Consider the following 22,386-nt stretch of genomic DNA (forward strand, 5'->3'; position numbering starts at 1 on the left):
GACGATCCTGGAGGTACGATAAGAACGACGCGCCTTCCTAACTGGATGTTGAGTGATGATGAACTCGGCCAATCAATGATATTACTCATGCGCCGCAAAATGGATTCCCAGGGCAACGAACACCCAAAACCACTACCTAATCCGTTCATAGTTAGCCGATTGATAACCCGATTGATTTGGCAGTTGGGGTGAGTGATACAATGAAATACTCTATCAGCAAGGAAGGTCGTGGAACTCGTTACCTAATCCGCACTAGCTCAAAAACAGTGTACAATAAGGCGATCACTATATCCCAACTAACCGATGGCTCTTTAGTTGAAGTGATTTCACACCCCGCATTGAATACAGTGCAAGGCATAGTCTACGAACCAGACTCTACAGATGTTGATGATACAGCACTTTTGGAATACCTCCAGTCTCAAGGTGTGAAGTCTGTACGCAGAATCACTAAGCGTGTTGACAGAGACATTCGAAATACTCCACTAATAGTATTATCTTTCCATGGCACTGATCTGCCAGATTTCGTATATTTCGGAAGACTTCGAGTTTCCGTTCGTGTGTATTATCCTGGACCAATGATTTGCTTTAATTGCGGCACTTTTCCGCATCCCCGCCATCCCCGCAAATATTGTTGTAGACAAGCAAGCTGTTGTCAACAATGTTCACAAACGCATGATAATACCGACGGAGAGCAATGTGATGGCGATTTTTTCTGTAAGAACTGCAGGGATCTCATTTTTTTACCTCACGATCTTGTGCACGATACAAGGACGAAGAGAGCATCATTCGATTGAGAATCGATCGCAAAGTTTCAAGCGCTGAGGCACGGCGGATTCATTCAGAAGAGAACAGAAAGAATACTATGGCAAGCGAGTCCGAATTAGCAAAAGACAAAATTATTGCTGAACTGCGTGCCGAAGTGGAATCCCTAAGATCAAAACTATCATCTATCACAAACGAATTTCGTAAACGGACCCGAGGTGACTCACTAAAGAATAGGCAACAGGATTCGCTAACAAAACCAGCGACATCTGCAGAAAGTTCTGCAGAATACAGCCAGCTCCCACAATGGCAATCGAGAAAAGATCAAACTCCGAAATCGCATCCATCAACACGAAGCAGTATGAAAAGAAACGCGATTATATCTTTAAATGATTCCGACAAATGGACGCGAAGCAAGAGCAGGAAACACGCCATGGAAATATCCCCAACAGAAGCTAGGCACAATCACTTCAAACGACCATCCTTGCCACCTGACACCAGCGAAAATAATATAGACATAGACGAGTAATCACAGTATCCACCCTCCAGTAATATTGACCCTGTAATGCAAACTGACAAGATAATGGACATTCAACGGAACCTCAAACACGCCATGCCAAAAGAAATCCATTTAAGGAAGACTTTTCTACTAATTGCCGCTCTAACCGATTCAACTATTTATGATCAACTATGCAATCTACAAGTGCAACAAGGTACATCGTCAAACAGCATTTTCATCTATCCAGCCGACTCGCCGAACGCAAAGCTATCCACATCGACCAGGGATTTTCCGAGCTTACTCGAAGAGCCTCTGGCAGCAGTCAGCGTAGACAGCTTATTTTTAAGGGCAACACACAAATCATCAAGGCCATTGGGATTGCAATACGGCATATCCAAAAAGTCTCAAATTCAACAGTCATCGAGGAAAACAATTGTAGCTGGAACAACTGATTCGCCAAGCGCGAGACCTTCCACGTCGACCCTGACCAGGGATGTTCCGAGCTTGCTCGATGAGCTTCTGGCGGCAGTCGACGTGGATTGCCCTCCAACAAGGGCAAGTATTTCACAACTGAACACATGTAGTTATCCAATGAACCCTACACCGGAATACTACTTTTCAGATACAGCTGTCTCTCGATCGGTCGTCGGCTGGCTAGAGGAGAGAGAGAGAGAAGTGACCTCCTCACTTCATCTTACCAATGAAGAAGTAGTACTCAATGGGATTTCTCAATACGAAAACCCGCATGAATACTCTTCCAGGACCTCTGTCGAATCACTATTATCTCCAACTATTTCAACGAGTACACAACGCACTAATATTTTGGCGAATCGCCGCCGTATTGCATTTCAATGGAACATCAATGGCTTGTACCGAAATCTTCCAGTAAGGCGCTAAGGGCCTGGAAACGTGCTCTGCCAGATGACCCAAATCGTAACGCTAAAAAAGAGCAATGGCAAGCAGCAAGAAGGGAATGTAGGTCAACAATAAAGAAGATAAAAAAAGACTCGTGGCAGCAATTTATTGATGGTATAAGCCCCCTTTCAAACACGCAAGAAGTTTGGCATAGACTGAATGCACTAAGAGGGAAAAAAACCCACACTGGTTTTAATTTAACTATTGGATGCCATCAAACCGACGATCCTAAACTGATTGCTGACGAGTTGGGAATATATTTCAGTTTTATTTCGGCGAAATCGTTATACCCAGACTCGTTCCTAAGGAAAACAGAATACAACACTTTTCCCTATCAATACAAATCATCCCTGTGAACTGTACAACAAACCCTTCTCGATGTCTGAACTGTTATGGGCATTAGACCACGCTACAGGACAATCCCACGGACCAGACCTAATAGCGTACCCAATGTTAAAACGACTTCCTATTCATGTGAAACATAAGCTCCTCGACAGCTATAACCATCTTTGGAGCAAAGGGCACTTTCCTGAAGAATGGAAACAAAGCACCGTTATCCCGATTCCAAAATTAGGAGCGAGATCAAAAGAAGCGTGCGATTTCCGTCCCATAAGTTTGACAAGCTGTAATGGGAAAATTTTAGAACGAATAGTGAATCGTCGCCTGATGACATGCCTTGAAGAGCGACATCTCTTGAATCTTCATCAACACGCCTTTCGTCAAGGTCGCGGAACATCAACGTACTTCATAGAGCTGGGAAATGTACTTGACCAAGCGCTGAAGGAAAATCTCCATGTAGATATAGCCACTCTTGACATTTCAAAAGCGTGTATGGCGTGAAGGCATTCTCCGTCAACTTAAGGAATGGGGATTTGCAGGTAATTTACCCGCCTTCATTTGATCATATTTGTCCTCTCGTTGCTTCAGAGTAGCTATCGGAAACCAACTTTCACGCTCTTATGTAGAGGAAAATGGAGTCCCACAAGGATCGGTCTTGGCTGTATCGTTGTTTCTGATCTCCATGGAGTCCATCTTCAAATGCCTCCCAAAAGACGTGCGTATAATTTTATATGCAGATGATATAGTGCTGATCGTGATAGGAAAAAACGCGACGCGTGTCCGTATCAAAATGCAAGCAGCAATTAGAGCTGTTGCGAGATGGGCAGCTACGGTGGGATTCCAAATGGCCACAAAAAAATGTTGTATTTCTCACTTATGTAAGCATAGACACAACCCTTGGTCTCGAGTCATTACCGTAGATGGCACTCAGATTCCCTACAAGAAAACAATCAAAATAGTTGGAGTATCTTTAGGTAGACACCTCTCATTTAACCACCATTTTGAGCAAATACGAGCAGATCTACACAAAAGGAATAATCTCGGGAGAATAATTAGTCGGTACCAGAAAACCAGTAGCCGTAACACTATCTTAAATATTGGCAATAGTCTAATTCTTTCAAAAATCTTCTACACTGTAGAGATTACATGCCGTAACTACGATCTTTTTATAAAGACGCTGGCACCATTTTATAATAAAATGGTCCGTGAAGCTTCAGGCGTTCTCCCCTCATCACCAATCAAATCTGTTTGCGTCGAAGCCGGAGTTTTACCATTCAACTACTTGTTGACACTTGTAGTTGCTAAACGTGCAGTTTCATATATCGAAAGATCAAACCCAAACCCTCCTGGAAGCCTTCTTTTTACGGTAGCAAAAAATCTCTATCGTACTCTAACAGGAGGTCGATTTCCAAGAGCAGCACCTTTAAGCAGAGTGAGTGACCGGAGTTGGATTGAATCGGAACCTCGAATTGATTGGCGACTGAAGCAAAAAATATCAACTTCAGATTCTTCATTGAAAGCTCAAGCAGAATTTCATTCGCTAGTAGCAAGCAAGTACAAATAACAAATCCCACTACAAATTATATACAGATGGATCTAAAATCGGAAGCAAAGTTGGATTCGGTATATACGGTTCAGATATTACTATATCCTTTAGATTACCTAACCGTTCTCGAGATATTTTAAGCAACGAACCCACCGCTGAAGATAAATTATTTACATTTCTAAAAAAAGCCAATTATTTGATAAAATATGATTGAATTGTAAAACTATAAATTATTGAACCCCGCATCAAATTGTATCTTAGCAATCCACGAACTTTTCTTTTCATAAGAGGTGAATGAATTTGAATGAATTTAAAACCTCGTTAATAAAATAAATAAAATAAATAAATCTGATATCATAGTAAAATTTGTTGTTTGTTATTCACCTTTACCCGGGAAGTGATCGATATCAAGTGCCATTAGTTTGTTCTTATCCATAGCGTATCTTGATATTTTAATGATATTTCGGTGCAAATTTTTGATATTGTTGCCTGTTCTTTTATCTCTTATATCAGTGGTTCTCAACCTGGGGTACATGTACCCATGGGGGTACCTTCGCTGGCTCCAGGGGGTAACTCGGACAAAAATGCGTAATGGCGGATGATGCCTGACAAATCCGAAAAAAATCATGATGAAGTAAAAATTTATTTTTAAACTTTATGCAGTTATTGTATAAAGTAGTTTTTTGGTAGATTTTTCAATCTTTACAGGTTTTTTTATTCAGATTTTTTGTGATTTTTTTTAAATATTTTTCAATAATCTGGGCATACGTTATAACCGCGAAACATCGATTTTCACTTAAGTAGTTTTTTATGCGGATTTTGGGATTTGCTCGATTTTTATATACGCAATACGCATCCGTACAAACCGGGATTAAAACGAGATTCTCATTCACTCAATAGTGGGTGCACAATTTTTGTAATATAAACATTACATCATGATCGAAGAAAAAAAATCACGATCGACGTGTAATATAAGCATTACATCTTGATTTTAGTTAATCAAAAATATTTGGAGAGGTTGAAGATAATTCGTTTTGATTTGAGAATTTGATGGAATTCTTGGACCGGCTCAAATATTTTTTTAGGAGCTGTCTTGAAGAATTTTTAAACCGCCTATACGGAGTATTCCCGATGAAAGTAATTGATAAGTATCAAAAGGAATTACTACAAGAATTTCAAAATTATGTTCAACTTTGTAGGAATTGCGGCTATCTTAGTCTTAAGAACCGTTTAACGTTTTATTTTGCCCGATGTTTCGGTAGACCAAGACCATGAATTCGACTTACCTGGATCATGTATACTAGGTCATTGTTATTGCACTATCAATTACTGTACAAATTTTGAAAATTTAAACACAGCATATGCTAGAATACTGCATTCAATCGAAAATCACAAGAGTAGAAAGCACAGACTGGTCTCCAGTAGCCTTGCGAGCAAATGCGTAGGATTGCCAATCCGGAATGGCGAGTTCGATTCTCGGTCCGGTCCAGGATGTTTTCGGGTGGGAAACATTCTCGACTCCCTGGGCATAGTGTATCAATTGTACTTGCCACACAAGATACATACTCATGCAATGGCGGGCATAGAAAAGCTTTCAATTAATAACTGAGGAAATGCTAATAGAATACTAAGTTGAAAAGCAGGCCAAGTTCCAGTTGGAATTTAGAGAATCGAAGAAAGAAGAAGAAGAAAGCACAGACGAATAGCTAAAAATGACAACACACAGAGTTTGAATCCACGATTAAAGTTATGTACGTAAATTCACCATTTTTAAAACAGTTGTTGTATGTCGAACACTGTGACTGTTCATAAAATAACTATTACTAATATTATAACTAATATTCAACAAATTTAGAAGCCCATATTATGATCATACGACACTCAGAACGACATATAAATTAGGACACAAATGATTGACCAAGTAAGATTAGATTAATCAACTGAAACTTTTTAACTTAAATTATAAAAAATCCAATGGCCGAAACGTCGGGCAGAATAAAATGTCAACCGTTTAATGGTTTTTAAGCAGCAATTCATACATGGAAACTATTACCAATTGAGACCAACACCAAATGTTAAATTAATTTCTCAAACTTGTAGCTCCAGAACAAACTGTGATACGTAGAATTGAGATTTCTGGAGACATTTATGAAAGGACTTTTTATTACCATCACAAACTGATTAGATTTTAGTAAAAAAAAATGTCATGACTAAAACGAAGGATGAATTCTAGCATGATTTTTGAAAACGTTGAATGTTCATATGAGAGACTCTCTTTCATTGCTCTCTTTTTCGCATATTTTGCATTCGTTTCTATATTTTTACCTCAGTACGACAGACAAAGCTTAGAACTTTGCTAAAAAATCGGATGTAGGGGAAATGTTCAGATCTCCATCTCACTGTACATACATCCATCTCATCGCTAAACAAAGAAATACGGCACCAAATTCGTCGCTTCTTTTTGTCAACATGCGTGCTCACTGCTGAAAAAAATCACAAAAATAATAAACAAACCAAATTCCTAACCATTGCTTTGTTTTTGATGGGATGGAAATAGGAGCTATGAGATGAAGTGGCGAACCGTTCCCCTAGATGATTATTTGTTATTGAGCGTCTTGATGGGGGAAATGCTACAAAGTTAAAAGACTTCACTATTCAAGACGATGACAAAACACTGAAGAAGTTTTCAGGTAGAAAACGAAATACAAAGTGATTATAGTGGAAGTAAATGGAATAGTGAAGTCTTTTAATTTAACAGATGTAGATGTTAGTATGGCGTTGTAATAATCGAAAGAAAAAGTAAACAAAGAAAGGCCATTTCTTTTGGGCATACGACGTTTTCAATAATCATGCTAGAATTATTGAATTCGCGGTAATTCCAACGTGTTATTGAAAGTTGACCATAAGAAAATTTGCAACCCCAAACTGGGAATCGAACCCAGCCATATGTAGTGACCTTATTGCGCATATACTTTCGCTTCTACCTGAGCTACTTAGGGGGTACCTATAGCTCTGCAGAAGCCTGAATGGGTACCACTCAAGCAAAAGGTTGAGAACCGCTGTCTTATATCAATCAAGTCCATATCATGTTTTGTTATTCTGTTCATGGCTCCTGTGCGCTTTGAGCGGTCACGCATTGCGCGAAAACGTGGGCACACGAAGAACACGTGTTCCGCCGTTTCCTCTAAACCTGCACACACCAAACACTCGGGCGAGGCCGAGTGCGACACGGTACGGTACGCGCTCGCAACTCTTAGGCACATGAGCCTATACGTACTTTCTAACTTCGTTCTGTAACAGTTAATACGCAGGGCCGTACCCCAAGCTGGTCCCCCATACCTCAGTGTGGACAGAGCGACACTAGCCAGAAGCTTGCGCTTGCTGGCATAAACCGCAGAGCTATTGAACATCATCCGGGACAATGCCACTATAGCTGTGGAGGCACGCTTGCAGGCGTAATTGACGTGGCTTCCAGAGGTGAGCTTATCGTCGATCATTATCGACCGCGCAGTTGCCTGCCCTTATCACCACTTGTTGCTCCGACTTTCGGTTGTTAACAACAACCACCTCAGTTTTGTAGTGAGCCAGTTCTAACTTCCTGGAACTCATCCACTCCTCCACAATTGCGATCGAGTGGGCTGCAGTCAACTCCACCTCTTCGACCGATTCGCCGTAGACCTTCAGCGTAATGTCGTCAGCGAAGCCCACCGGGAACTTCAACCTCAAGACACCGTCGTACATGACGTTCCATAACACCGGACCCAGTATGGAACCTTGTGGAACCCCTGAGGTTATGTCAACGCACTTCCGCCCCGCCTCCGTGTCGTATACCAGTACTCGATTCTGCAAGTAGCATCCGAGAATCTTGTACAGGTACTCGGGAATTCCAAGACGCAGGAGCGCATCTGCAAAAGCTGCCAAACTGGCACTATTGAATGCATTCCTCACGTCGAGAGTCACTACTACACAATAGCGAACTCCCCTCCTCTTACGCTGGATAGCTATCTCCGCGGATTTAATAACCGACAAGATAGCGTCTAAGGTCGACTTACCCTGTCGGGAGCCAAACTGGTTACTCGATAGACCATCCGCACCCTTCGTGCGTATCAACAACCTATTGAGGATGATCTTCTCGAGCACCTTCCCCGCCGTATGAAGCAGGCATATATGTGTTTTTTTTTTCTTCCTAAACAATCGAGGGGGAATCTGCTCAACAGACATCCTGGGTTGACCAGGAAGTGCGGGCATAGATGTGTGTATGTATGTGTGTGCGTGTATGTGTGTATGTATGTGCGTGTTTACTATTGAATCAACCGGATCGGACTATGGAATCAGAAGTTTTGGCCAAAATACATTTTTTTACGCCAAAAACGCGTAAAAAAGTCTCGCCCATTTTTACTTACCCTCAACCAATGTCCCATTGTTTCCTGTTGAAAATTGGCCGGATTACACTATGGACTTGGAAGTTTTGGCCAAAATACAAAACGCGTAGATAAGTTCAGCCCATATTTTGGGCACTTATTATTAACCGATTTGCTCATAAGTTGCATTCCACTTGGAATGCTGTCTCATTCAGTCTTCAAGGTGCAACATGTGTAAGATGTTCACCTAAGTTTGTGCACCCAATCAAACATTGCTTGCTATGTTCGAACTTGCACATAGCAATCTGAACACGAGCCTGAACTCTGATACACCCAGGCGCAATGTACAATGTTCAAACATCGAGTTTAAACTTGGGTTCAAACATGTGCGCTTGCACACGAGAATGCTACGCTTGGGTAAATGAACGGGTTGCTAGGGAAACTATTGTTGATTCTTCACGTTTCCCAGCCTTGTTATTCATATCTCGAATAAGAGAATTTAACCAAACTTCAATGAAGGTATGATTAAAAAATTGAAACATGTTGTGCACATTTTTCTCACTTGCATAATGAAGCGTCTATAGAGGTGAGGTCTTGATTCAGGCCTTTCATTCAGGACGTCTTAGGTTCGAATCTGCTATGAGCGGAGCTTTTGTTCCATTTTCGAGGTTCTGAAAGCAATTCTTCTTAGGATTTCGGGATTCTGCAACCACCAAAAAACTGATTAGTTCATATTTCTAAAATTTTGGGATAAGATTTTTCTGACACGTTTATATGGTGTTTAGTGTTTATATGAACATTAAGAATAATATCTGAAGATTGTATGCAAAATGTTGAGTAAACAAATTGTTGTGATATTGAGATATCTGTGCAACTAAGTGCAAACCACCTGACAAGGGCTGAAAAGTGGCATTTATAAAACTAAAACTATTCATGTGCCATTCCTAAAAAAATCCAAAGACAAGGATTCAAACAACAGTGCCCTGAGTGAACGCCAAACGAGTTACCGAGTTACCACTAGGCCATCACCGCTACTCAAGAAGAGAAACCACTTGACCAATATGAACAGATTAACAGCATGCTGTGTGTAAACTGATGTTTAAACTTCCATGTTCAAACCCGTGTGTATGAACTTGGGCGCACACTCGTGCGATTTTGGTTCGGTTTATGATGAACTCGGTTTGGATCTAGTATGCATGTTTGAGTGCGAACTTGCACATGGGAAAACTGCACTTGTTTAAACGCGGTTCATGTTTTCGTGAAGACTGGTCTCATTATTTCCTATTGAAAATTGGCAAGATTGGATTATGGGCTTAGCAGTTATAGCATAGCATAGCATAGTTACGGTGTACTTCGTAGATTGGACACTAGTGATACTCATGTTTTCTTTTCAAATCCTTATTCAGATTGCTATCAGAAATCAAGGTGGGTCTTGATTTCAATCTAGGTTAAAATCACAAAAGCATGAGGATTACTACTCCTGCTACGCCCATCTTCACCGTAACATGGAAGGGGAAGGAAGTGTTGATGTAGTACTTACGCAACGAGAGGCCCCCGACTCAGCGACACCCTCATAAGTACCACGGAGTTGGATATTGGGGAAGGTACTCGTTGGGTCAGGATTTTTTTTATCTCAAAGTGCGCTTTAAAAACTCTTTCATTTTTCGAACACGATCAAATTGAGATTTGAGTAGGCAGTATATGTTTATATTCTTTTCTTCTATCTTCTTCTTCTATATATAAAACTGAGTTTGCATTTCCTTTGAGGCAATATAACTCACGAACGGGTTGACCGATTTGCAAGATTTTTTCACCAATCGAATCGTTTTGGGCTCTTCTGTGTTTATGTATTAGCTCGAACTGAAATCGATCTAGAGGGCGACGACTAAAGGATTGACATTAAGGACGAAGAAAAAACTACCTGAACAAGATCAAGCAGTTTCGACTCTATATATAAAAATGAGCTTGCATCCTTTGAGGCAATATAACTCCCGAACGGATGGACCAATTTGCAAAATTTCTTCACTAATCGATTCGTCTTGGGATCAGCTGTGTTTGTATATACGAAATGTTTGCAAATTTGATGCGGAAATTTGAAAAAAATATTAAAATACAATAATAGGGTGAGTTGTAAGGAAACCCAATGCGAATGCACGGAAATTGATCTAGAGTGCGAAGTCGAAAAAAATCAAAAATTGACATTTTGAACGCCAACGAACCCAAGCAACGCTGGGTACGTTCTGCTAGTATTTAAAAAACCAGATTAATCCACCTAGCGGTGGATGTCTTTCTCGATTCAATGCCTTGGTTTTACCTTAGTGTGATGCACATCATGAATAATTGCCTACTTTACGGCTCTTGCAAACGCTGTAAGGCAAACAACTAACCAATTTTCTTCACAACTTTCGAACGCAATGACCGATCGTGATTATATTCAATAGTGATCAACTAGGGTTTGTCCCCCGTCGAATGCAACTTGTTGCGATCGGTTAAGAATTACTATAAGAACAAGTGGCTAATGTTTTTCGGTACATACACACACATATACATACATACACACACACGCACACACACATACACACGGACACTTGATGTGAAGAACGCATTCAACAGCGCAAGCTGGGATGCCATCGCGCTCTCGTTACACCGGCTTGGCCTGCCGGTGGGCCTGTACCGGATTTTGGAAAGCTATTTCCAGAACCGTGTACTATTATACGAGACCGATGCCGGTCAGAAAAGCGTCCCTATTACCGCAGGAGTTCCGCAAGGTTCCATACTGGGCCCGGTACTATGGAACATTATGTATGACGGGGTTCTGAAGCTAAACTTCCCTCCTGGCGTTAAGATCGTCGGTTTCGCAGATGACGTAGCCTTGGAGGTCTACGGGGAGTCAATTTCCGAGATAAAACTGACCGCAGTACACGCGATCAGCACGGTGGAGGATTGGATGAGCGCTAGAGGCCTGCAGCTCGCTCAACATAAGACGGAGGTGATTATCGTCAACAACCGCAAGTCGGTTCAACATGCAGTGATTCACGTGGGTGAAGTTGCGATCGCATCAAAGCGGAGTTTGAAGCTCCTCGGGTCGTAATAGACGACAAGCTGACCTTCGCCAGCCATGTCGACTACGCGTGCAAGAGGGCTTCGACTGCTGTTGCGGCATTATCGAGGATGATGTCCAACAGTTCCAAGGTGTGTGCCAGTAGACGTAGGCTACTGGCAGGCGTTGCCGTATCTATTCTTAGGTACGGCGGCCCGTCCTGGGCGAGAGCTCTGGGGGTAACCAGTTACCTGCGGAAGCTGGAGAGCACGTACCGCTTAATGTGTCTCAGAGTGATATCTGCCTACCGCACGATATCACACGATGCAGCTTGCGTGATTGCGAGCATGATGCCAGTCGGGCTGGTCATCCGGGAAGACGAGGAGTGTTCCGAGCTACGTGGCACCAGAGGAGCCCGCGAACGCATAAGGGTGACTTCGCTTGCCAGATGGCAGCGCGAGTGGGATAACGCTTCTAAAGGTAGGTGGACCCACCGGCTGATACCTAACATATCGTGCTGGGTGGAGAGACCCCATGGGGAAGTTCACTTCCATCTGACCCAATTCCTGTAAGGCCATGGCTGCTTCCGGCAGTACCTCCACAGGTTTGGGCACGCGGAGAGCCCCGTCTGCCCTAACTGCCAAGGTGTTAACGAAACTGCAGAGCACATACTGTTCGTATGTCCTCGTTTCGACGTCGAAAGAAGAGCTATGCTAGACGTTTGCAGTCGGGACACAACCCCGGATACCCTTATCCAGAGGATGTGCCAAGCGGTGGAGAAGTGGAACGCAGTTTCGACTGCAACCACTCAGATTGCCTGCAGCTTGCGGAGAATCTGGCGCGCCGAGCAGCAGTCGACAAGCATGACTAACTTGTGATTGGTTAGTTAGAGCGAAAACAGGCTGAGCGCGGGGAAGTGAATGAGAGGTTTGCACATGTCAGAAGTGAGAACCTAAGTAAGTCCCACATGGTGTGTAAGAGCATGTGTCAGGAGGAGTGGCAGGGTGTGCTATAGAGTGAGCACCCAAATAAGGCTCAGATTTTTGTGCTAGAGCGTGAATCAGGTGGTAGGGTGAGCATCCAAGTTAGACTCACATGGTGCGTAAAGGGTGAGCACCCAAGTTAGACTCACATGGTATGTCAGTGGTGAGCATCCAAGTAAGGCTCATACGGGATGAGTACCTGTGTGAGTGTGAATGAGCGAGTACATTAAGTACTGCCTATCCCCCAGAAGTAATGCTGGGAGGCAGTTCCTGGGGGGACCAGGGTATTAGTAGAGAGGGTAACTCAAGTAACTTTCTGTTGCTTGGGTGGGTTTAGTGGGTCCGGCGGGCTGGCCTTCTGCCTTCCGCGCCAACCCCACTCCCTGAGTAATAATTTCAGGTGTCTGTATGCAGATTTGCCTTCATCCCTCTATTAAAAAAAACATACACACGCACAGACAGACATTTGTTCAGCTCGACGAGCTGAGTCGATTGGTATATAAGATCATGGGTCTCCGAGACTTCTTTAAAAAGCTCGATTTTGGAATGAAATACAACTTTGTTGTACGAGAAAGGCAAAAATGTATTTTGCCCATAACTTTTTGAGCCCATAATCCGATCTGACTCATTTTCAATAGAAAACAATGAAAAATTATTACCCGTTGACTGTAACTTGTTGAGAGTAAATCAGTTGAGGATGAGCCCCGAAAAAATGGATGAGTTTTTTAAATGCATTTTGTGTATAAAAACTTGTATTTTAGACATAATTTGTGAGCCTATAGTCTGATCTGATTAATTTTCAATATGAAAAGAAGGAAGAAGATTCTGCGTCGAATGCAACCTGCTGCCAGCAAAATGGTTGAAGATAAGTGCCTGACAAATGAGATAGACTTTTTCACTCGTTTTTGCCTAGAGAAAATATATTTTGACCATAACTTCTGAGCCCATAGTCCAATCTGGCCAATTTCCAGTAGGAAACAATGAGACAGGAAAATTATTCGAATGGAATATCTTCACCTGTCCTAAGACGAGTTTAGCACTATTTCATTTAATTTTTGTGGTCTTCAGTAGCCTTGCGAGCAAAGGCGTAGGATTGCCAATCCAATTGTGGTGTTCGATTCCGATCCGGTCCGGTCTAGGATGTTTTCGGGTGGAAAACATTCTCGACTTCCTGGTCATAGTGTATCCATTGCACTTGCCGGAGCCCATAGTCCGATCTTGCCAATTAGCTATAGGAAACAATGAGACAGGATTCCGCAGCGAATGGAACTTGTTGCATGCAAATCGGTAAAGGATATATGAGAGTGTTCTTCCAGTGAAATTCTGTAGATTTAGGATAGGATAAAGGGGCCCTACTTAGCCGTGCGGTAAAACGCGCGGCTACAAAGCAAGACCATGCTGAGGGTGGCTGGGTTCGATGCCCGGTTCCGGTCTAGGCAATCTTCGGATTGAAAAATTGTCTCGACTTTCCTGGGCATAAAAGTATCATCGTGTTAGCCTCATGATATACGAATGCAAAAATGGTAACCTGGCTTAGAAACCTCGCAGTTAATAACTGTGGAAGTGCTTAAGTGAACATTAAGCTGCGAGGCGGCTCTGTCCCAGTGTGGGGATGTAATGCCAATAAGAAGAAGAAGAAGAAGAAAGGATAAAGGATATGATAAAGTTACCAGAACCAGACGTCCCGGATTCAACCTACTTGTCTTGCATTGCCAGGTGTCCGTCCGTCCCGCATTCCATTATAAATCTGCAATGTCTGGAGAATCTATATGGATTCTGTAAAAAATGGGCCACATATCCGTCGAATCAGAAGAAAACGGGAACTTGGGTGGTCTTGAGTCTATAACTGCCATTATACGCATAACTGTCCCATGTACATAGGAAATCCCAGTTAACAGGGACAAATATGCGTATGACGGCAGATAACCTTGAATAAGAATGAAGGTTTTGAGAATCTGTACAATTTACGTAAGTGTCACAGAACTTGAGCAGTCTGAATGATTATCAAAAGTTGAGCTTGAACAACGCAGATATCTGATAACCTGGAGGGCTTCGAGAATATGTTAATCTGCAAAGACCTATTTAATAATCCTCTTAGGGTATGCATTTCTTTTTTATGAAATCGAGTGGCTAGCATCACACTGGATGTTTTAAGTTGATAGAGAAAAATCTCTTTTGAAACGATTTGATATGCTCACGAAAGACAAAGCAATGAAAAGAAATTTGATTTGTTTCTTATTTTTGTATTTTTTTAGCAGTTAGCACGCATGTTAGCATAAATAACTAACAAAATTGGTGCTGTATTTCTTTGTTTCGCGATGAGATATATATATTTTTAGTGATATGGAAACGGAACTGTTCCCCTATAATGCATGAGGTGTCCCGGATTGACTCAAAAAACCCAGATTAATCCACCTAGCGTTGGTGGTGCCTTTCTCGCATTTAGTTACGACACCAACCATATGGGGTTTATATGGTCCGATGTACCATTTTCTTCATAACTTTTAAACGCAATGACCGATCGTTAAAATTCAATAGGCTTTGTCCCCTGTCGAATGAAACTTGTTGCGTGAAAATCGGTTAAGGATTACTATACGAAAAGTTGTCTAATGTTTTTTATATCTTTTGTGCACACACATACACACACACATACACACGGACAGACAGACATGTGATCACCTCGTCCAGCGGAGTCGATTTGTATATAATACTATAGGTCTCAGAGGCTTCTGTAAAAAGTTCGTTTTCGGAGTGAAATGATAGCCTTTCGGTACAACTTAGTTGTACGAGAAAAACAAAAATCTGGTCACTTTATTATGGGATAATTCTCAAAGATTTTCATAGGATTCTTCCTGTTCCTGGAAGCTCCTGTTCCTATATCTGGGTTAAGCCATGGCTAAAAGTTAAGCTACTCGATTATGTCAAAATTCAAATTGATTCAGTATTGGAAAAAACCCAAAATCTGAAAAATCATGAACGATTTAAATCAATCGTGAGTTGAAACGCATCCAACTCGGCTGACTTGAATCATCTTAGGTTTTCTTTGGCTCTCCTTCGTTAAAAACAATGAATAATTCTCGCTGAACTTTTCAAAAGGACTTAAGTAACATTTTTTTCATGAATTAGTTTGAGTACTGCAATCAAAAGCTCTCATACTGGTCTGTATAAGAGCTTTTGATTGCAGACAAGCTTGAACGTGCGGGAGGGCTCGATGATTGCGATTTGTGAATGATTTTACCAACACTGAATTCAATACAAACATGACGAGCGGACTAAAGCGTTATGAATATCATTAGTGACGATCAGTCAACAATTCGGATGTTCAAGGCTGTTTATTAGGCTACGCATACAAAAATCATTATTAGCTTCACAGTTTCCTTTTCGCACCAAATACCGAAATGCCGATACTTTAACGTTCTCAATCAATCATCGAAATATTTATCAAATCGATAACAAAGCAGAACGAAAACAAATAGCATACCACACCACACATTCAACCGTCACTGTATCGACATCCCAAACCCAAATATAAACACAAGTGTTGATAAAGACTCGGCCCGATGCCTCGCATTTAGCTCAGTCAAGCTCAAGCTGAAAAATGCCATTATTGTGAAAAATAAATAAACCATCCATTACTCACATAAACTCGTGCTTCGGTTTCACTCCGCGTCTGCGTTACTCTAAACCGTGCTGGTCTTTCTCTGCCGCCTACCGGCAACAATATACGAGAAAGCACCAACACAGCTGTTAAAAGCATAAGGGAGACTAACCCACCCACCCAAACAGATTCATAAAGTATGTAATATACTAGCCCTTTGAGCGTTTTATGCATTCAATCAAATAATAGCTAGAATTGTGAAATCCATACACGCAAATAAGAAGTTCAACTTACCCCGATGCACCGTACTGCGAATCAGCACCAAATCAAATCCCGAGGCGCACAAACAGATGATTTTTTCTTCAACCGGCGTGTTCGCGTCTATAATGCCACACTGTTTCTCGCAAAGTCGGTGAAGTTGCATCGATAAAAGGTCGAGCCAAATGGACTGTGTAATCGTAATCCGAGTAAATACACAACACACGACAATGATGGCTTCTGCACATTATCCCATGGCCGTCCCTCGCCGTCTCTGTTCCACTCCAGCGAGAGGGCGGGTGATGAAGCCACAAAAAATCCTAATCTAGTGAGTCACACGATTCTGATCATATCACCACATTCCGTGACATCGGGACAATTTTCCTTGCAGCGAGCTCGGCTAGATCAATAATGTTGTCCTTTGATGCTTGTGCAATTGACTCAGTGCCATATAGTTCGTAACAATGACACCATCAGGGATTGAAATTTCGGTTCTAGTCGACTAGTTCCATATTCTTGCTCTGCATCCCTGCCTTCCTACAGCATATCATTCGTGAAGCCACGCACCACCAAGCAATAAACACGTACACGCGATATCCCGTCCGAAGGAAAACTGAGCCTGAGCGTCCATTCAAACGGTGATGATGATCCATCGGGAACCCATCCCATCACCCAACGGTTACCCTACCCTGCATTGACGACGTTTTGGCACCACCTCAATGTTTCTTTCATCGGATCGCATCTCCCACCATGGCAACAGCATCATCAACAAACAACAAAAGCGCAACATAAATGGAACGAAAACAGAGCCAGCCAGCAGAGAGGGAAAACATTAGATACAGTCTCTCACGTCTCTCGTAAAAATATGTTTATCTCTCAAGTTGCAGTCACGCTAAAAAAATCCAAGCCAGTACGACAAAATTTGTGTTGTTACCATTTAGTTTTTCGACATTTTATTCTTTTTATAATGCTGTACATATTCTTCATTTTTATTTTATATTTTTGCAATATCATTAAGAAATAATCAGAATGTTTGGGTATGCAATCCGTTTTAAAACTTCTGCAGACACCTTGTCAAAAAAAACTTCTACTGAAATGTCTACATATGGAAAAATCTGGACATGTCGTCATTACAAGATTTGATGAACTCCGTCCCTTCAATAACATCACAGTCAAATGGAACATTTTCCATACAAATCGTGGGCTTTTTTATATACTAAAACAGAAGAGTTCTACGTGATTATCTCTCAAAATTGCAGTAGTCAAATACGAGTTTCTACCGAATCCCCAACAAACAATTTTAGCCAGGGGGGAAGACACTTGAATCATTTTTTTTTCAATTCAAAAAATTTAAAAAAAATCAGAAAGATTTAAAATGATTCGGCGGGCTAAATCTTTCTTTAAATATTTTCTCGCCTTGGCCGATGCTTTTGTTCAGTGTGGCGAGATTGTTGAAAAAAAAAAGAAAAAAAACAAAACAACTTGAGTTCTGATCTGCCTAGTTCTTGGTGATACCAACCGACGTGATTCAGACCTTCAACCCCGGAAGTCGCAGGATGCAAATCACATTCCCTATTTGCTGCGCTAACTGCAGATGTTCTTGCAGATCCGGCAAGTCGAGCTGTTTCTCGAGGAAACGCACTAACCACTCAAGAACCGAGTGCTGAACCAGATGGATTGTCCCATAGTGAGTGGTAAGGTAAGAAATTCGAGAAATAAGTTTTTAACTGACAAAGACTTTTATTTTTTAGAAACGGTTTGAATCTTATATGTTTGAACCGTTTGAACGATCTTCGGCAACGTCCACCTTGACGGCGGTTACCGTCCTGAGGAAAGAATCCCAAATATAGTGTACAACACCCTCCAAGCCGCACGATCTAGCTGTAGAACAAAAATATTCAGCTGAGCCTTGCTAGTATGCAGGTGGCGGTCGACAGTGAACAAGTGTTCATCAATTGATGTCGCTCAATACCGTCACTGTGACGGAATCCTTCAAGGACTCCCAACAGAATCCTCCAAGGATTTTTTCAACGAAATCCTACAGAGATTTTCAACGAAATCCTGCAAATATTTTTAACGGAATCCTATAGGGATTTCCAATGGAATCCTCCTAAAAGGACCTTTCAGGTATTCCAAATGTGATCCACAAGGGATTCCCAATGAGATCCTACAGAGATGCCCAATAGAAATCTCTAGCGAGATTCCCAATTAAACCCTACATGGATCCTCCAGTGATTCCCAACGAAATCCTCCAAAGAATTTCAACGGAAACCTCCAGAGGTTCCCAACGCAATCTTCCAGGAATTCCCAACAAAATCCTGCAACGATTCCCAAAAGAATCCTCCAACGGTTTCCAACGGAATCTTCTAGGGATTCAAAACGGAATGTTGCAGATATTTTTAACGGAATCCTGCAGGGATTCCCAATAGAATTCCCCAGTGATTGGGACAGGAATTCCCCTACGATCCGTGGAATACCCCCGCGATCCGGACAGGAATACCCCAGGGACCCAGACAGAAATAACCCAGCGATCCGGAAAGGAATCACCCAATACCCCAGCTATCGGGACAGAAATCCTCCTACGATCCGGATAGGAATACCCCAGCGATCCGAACAGGAATGCCCCAGTGAACCGGACAAGAACCCCCAGCGACACGGAATAGAAACCCCCTGCGAATCCTTCGTACCGAATGGAATCCTTCAGGGATCCGGCTTGGGGAACCCCGCGATCCGAACAGGAATCCCTGGTTAGACAAACAGAAATTCACATTGTTTTGGCGGTAACAAGAAACTATTTTTGTTTTCAAAATTCAGCAGAAATTCATATTGTTGAAACAATAAGAATATATGTTTGAATTCTATAGTATGAATCTTGGCTATAAAGGTAAGGCAGTAACGTTATGTGCCTTCCAGACTATGAGCTGTATCACTTGATATAGAGAAGCTTGACATCAAAGTTCACATATCTAATTTTCACTGCCAATAATGCATATGGCATCTCATGTCAAGATTCTCTATATCAAGTGATATAGCTCATAGTCTGGAAGGCACATAACTTACAATAATAATATTGTTGTTTCAACAATATTTCTCTTATTGATTTGATTATTATGGGTTTCGAATATAGCGTTAGAATTTTATTGTTTTAAAAATCATTTTTATTATTTTCATGATAATTTTTTATTAAAATAAAAATAGTTGATATTGTCTTTCAAGCTCATTAATATTACACAGTTTCTCAGAAACATTTTATTTTAAATCGTTCTTCCTTAAAACCTATTTCAATTTGTTTACAGGTATATCTTAAATTATGTTCGCAATGTTTCTAAAACACGTTTTCTGCTGTTTTAACTTCCCTGCTCAAAACTCCAGATACGAAAAGCCACTAGAAACAAAAGCACATTCACAATCCCTGCATTAAAAGCTATAGATATCCGGCTGGAAATCACCCTGCTATCTGGACAGGAATCTATCTGCTATCCGAACAAAAGCGAGCCGAACAGCAATCTTCCAGCGATCCGAAGAAGAATCCTCCATCCAAGTGATGAACTCTAGCTTATAAGAAAAATCACTTTAATAAAGTGATCCGGACAGGATCCGCACAGCAATCTCCCATCGATCCGGACAGGAATCCCCCAGTAATCCGGATTGGATACTCCCGCGATCCGGACAGGAATATCCTAGGGAACCAAATTAAAACCCCTGCGATCCGAACAGCAAAACCTCAGTGATCCCTGGAGGAATCCTCTCCGGATTCCCGAAGGAATCCTCTCCGGATTCCCGAAGGAATCCTCTCCGGATTCCCGAAGGAATCCTCTCCGGATTCCCGAAGGAATCCTCTCCGGATTCCCGAAGGAATCCTCTCCGGATTCCCGAAGGAATCCTCTCCGGATTCCCGAAGGAATCCTCTCCGGATTCCCGAAGGAATCCTCTCCGGATTCCCGAAGGAATCCTCTCCGGATTCCCGAAGGAATCCTCTCCGGATTCCCGAAGGAATCCCCTCCGGATTCCCGAAGGAATCCCCTCCGGATTCCCGAAGGAATCCCCTCCGGATTCCCGAAGGAATCCCCTCCGGATTCCCGAAGGAATCCCCTCCGGATTCCCGAAGAAATCCCCTCCGGATTCCCGAAGGAATCCCCTCCGGATTCCCGAAGGAATCCCCTCCGGATTCCCAAAGGAAACCTCTCCGGATTCCCAAAGGAATCCTCTCCGGATTCCCAAAGGAATCCTCTCCGGATTCCCAAAGGAATCCTCTCCGGATTCCCGAAGGAATCCTCTCCGGATTCCCGAAGGAATCCAACCAGGTTTCCCGGAGGAATCCAACCAGGTTTCCCGGAGGAATCCAACTAGTACTCTTGAAGGAATCCAACCAGGACTCCCCAAGAAATCCACCCAGCATTCCGGAAGAAATCCTCCTAACATTCCCAAAGAGATTCCCTCAAGATTACCGCAGAAATCCACCCAGGATTCCCGAAGGAATCCAACCATGATTTCCCAATGAATCTAACCAGGATTCCCGAAGGAATGCAACCAGGATTCCCGAAAGAATCCAACTAGGATTCCTGAATAAATCCACCCAGCATTCCCGAAGAAATCCACCAAGTATTCCCGAAGGAATCCTCTCAACATTCCCAAAGAAATCGCCTCAAGATTACCGCAGAAATCAACCAGGATTCCCGAGGGAATCCAACCAGGACTCCCCAAGGAATCCTCCCAGGATTCTCGAAGGAAACCCCTCAGGATTTTCCAAAGGAATCCACCTAGGTTTCCCCAAGGAATCCTATCAGAACTCCTGAAAGAACCCTCCCAGGATTCGCGAACGAATCCCTCCCAGGATTTCCGAACGAATCCCTCCCAAGATTTCCGAAGGAATCCACCCAGGATTCTCGATGGAACCCACCCATCATTCCGAGGGAATCTCCTCATGTTTCTCGAAGGAATCCACCCAGGACTTCCAAAGGACTCCTCCCAGGATTCCCGAAGCAACCCTTCAAGGACTCCCCAACGAATCCACCCAGGATTCCCGGTGGAATCCTATCAGGACTCCCGAGAGAATCCTCCCGGAACTCACGAAGGAACCGTCCCAGGTTTCAGGAAAGAATCTTCCCAGAATTCCCTAAGAAGTTCTGGAAACCAGAAAGAGTTCCGGAAAGAATTCTTCTAAAATTCCCGAACAAATCCTATTTGCAATCCTGTACGAATCATCTCTGGATTCCCAAACTTATCTCCCTAGAATCCCGAACTAATCTTTCCTGGATTCCGTATCTTCCCTGAATTCTCGAGCGAATCCCCCCTGTATTCCGCATCAAATTTTCCTTGGGTTCTCGCATAAAACATTTCTAGAATCTGATTTCCGAACGAATAATCATTGGATTCCTAAGCGAATCCATCCTTTCTGTATTCCAGATCGAATCCTTCGCAATAGTTAATTATTCCTTCCAGGATTCGCCCACTTGATTCTGGTTCAGGAGTGTATAGTCAGCTTTTTCAGAATATAATCAAGTAGAGCTTGTCTAAATTGGAAGCTGGCCTCGCAAACATGTATCCTGCCATCCGGAATCAGTTCCTCTATCATGCAGCACCAGCTTCCACGGCAGCGTTTATATTCAGCCGAATGTTTCTTTGCAGCGTTTCTCTTCGCCCAAGGTATTCGTCGGTTTGTGGTGGCGAAAAACGAGGAAAGCGCACCAGTTTGAACTTCCATTTTGTTTGATCGGTTTTTATAGTTCCTCAGTCCTGACGGGTAGCGATTTGTCCAGTATTCATGTCGAGCTTGTCAAATTTCTAGGAAGGATCTAGATGAAAATGTAGTTCTTTTAGGATGCCATTGGAATTGTGAGATGCGCAGAATTTCGTGTTGCCAAAAGGAAAATAATACAATTTGTAACCTAAAACTATTGTACATACTTTTGAAATCGTGTTTTAAGAACTTACCTCCTTGATATCGTACGGCGAAACATAATGAATAGATTTGTTTCCTAGTCTACTCCTAATGTAGGTCCACATTTTTTTTGCTAGGCACTGGTAGTCCGGATCGTTCTCACCTTCGTGGAGTTTCGGTATGTGTCCGATTCTTCTATCTCAA

The 22,386-nt window shown here is 42.3% G+C and overlaps 2 protein-coding genes across 3 annotated transcripts in view; one reads left to right on the top strand and one right to left on the bottom strand.

The window, feature by feature from the left end:
- The window catches only part of LOC134205866 (uncharacterized), a 131,889-nt gene extending 114,973 nt beyond the window's left edge, over nt 1-16,916 (bottom strand). Inside the window, exon 1 of the mRNA XM_062681527.1 lies at nt 16,338-16,916. The gene's annotated coding sequence lies outside the window, so the exon portion shown is untranslated. The remainder of the gene's footprint in view (nt 1-16,337) is intronic.
- Nucleotides 1-22,386, top strand: part of LOC134205865 (uncharacterized) — a 64,327-nt gene that overhangs the window by 5,753 nt on the left and 36,188 nt on the right. The window lies entirely within an intron of this gene.

This window comes from Armigeres subalbatus, chromosome 1 (assembly GCF_024139115.2).
Source record: "Armigeres subalbatus isolate Guangzhou_Male chromosome 1, GZ_Asu_2, whole genome shotgun sequence".
Taxonomy (NCBI): Eukaryota; Metazoa; Arthropoda; class Insecta; order Diptera; family Culicidae; genus Armigeres; species Armigeres subalbatus.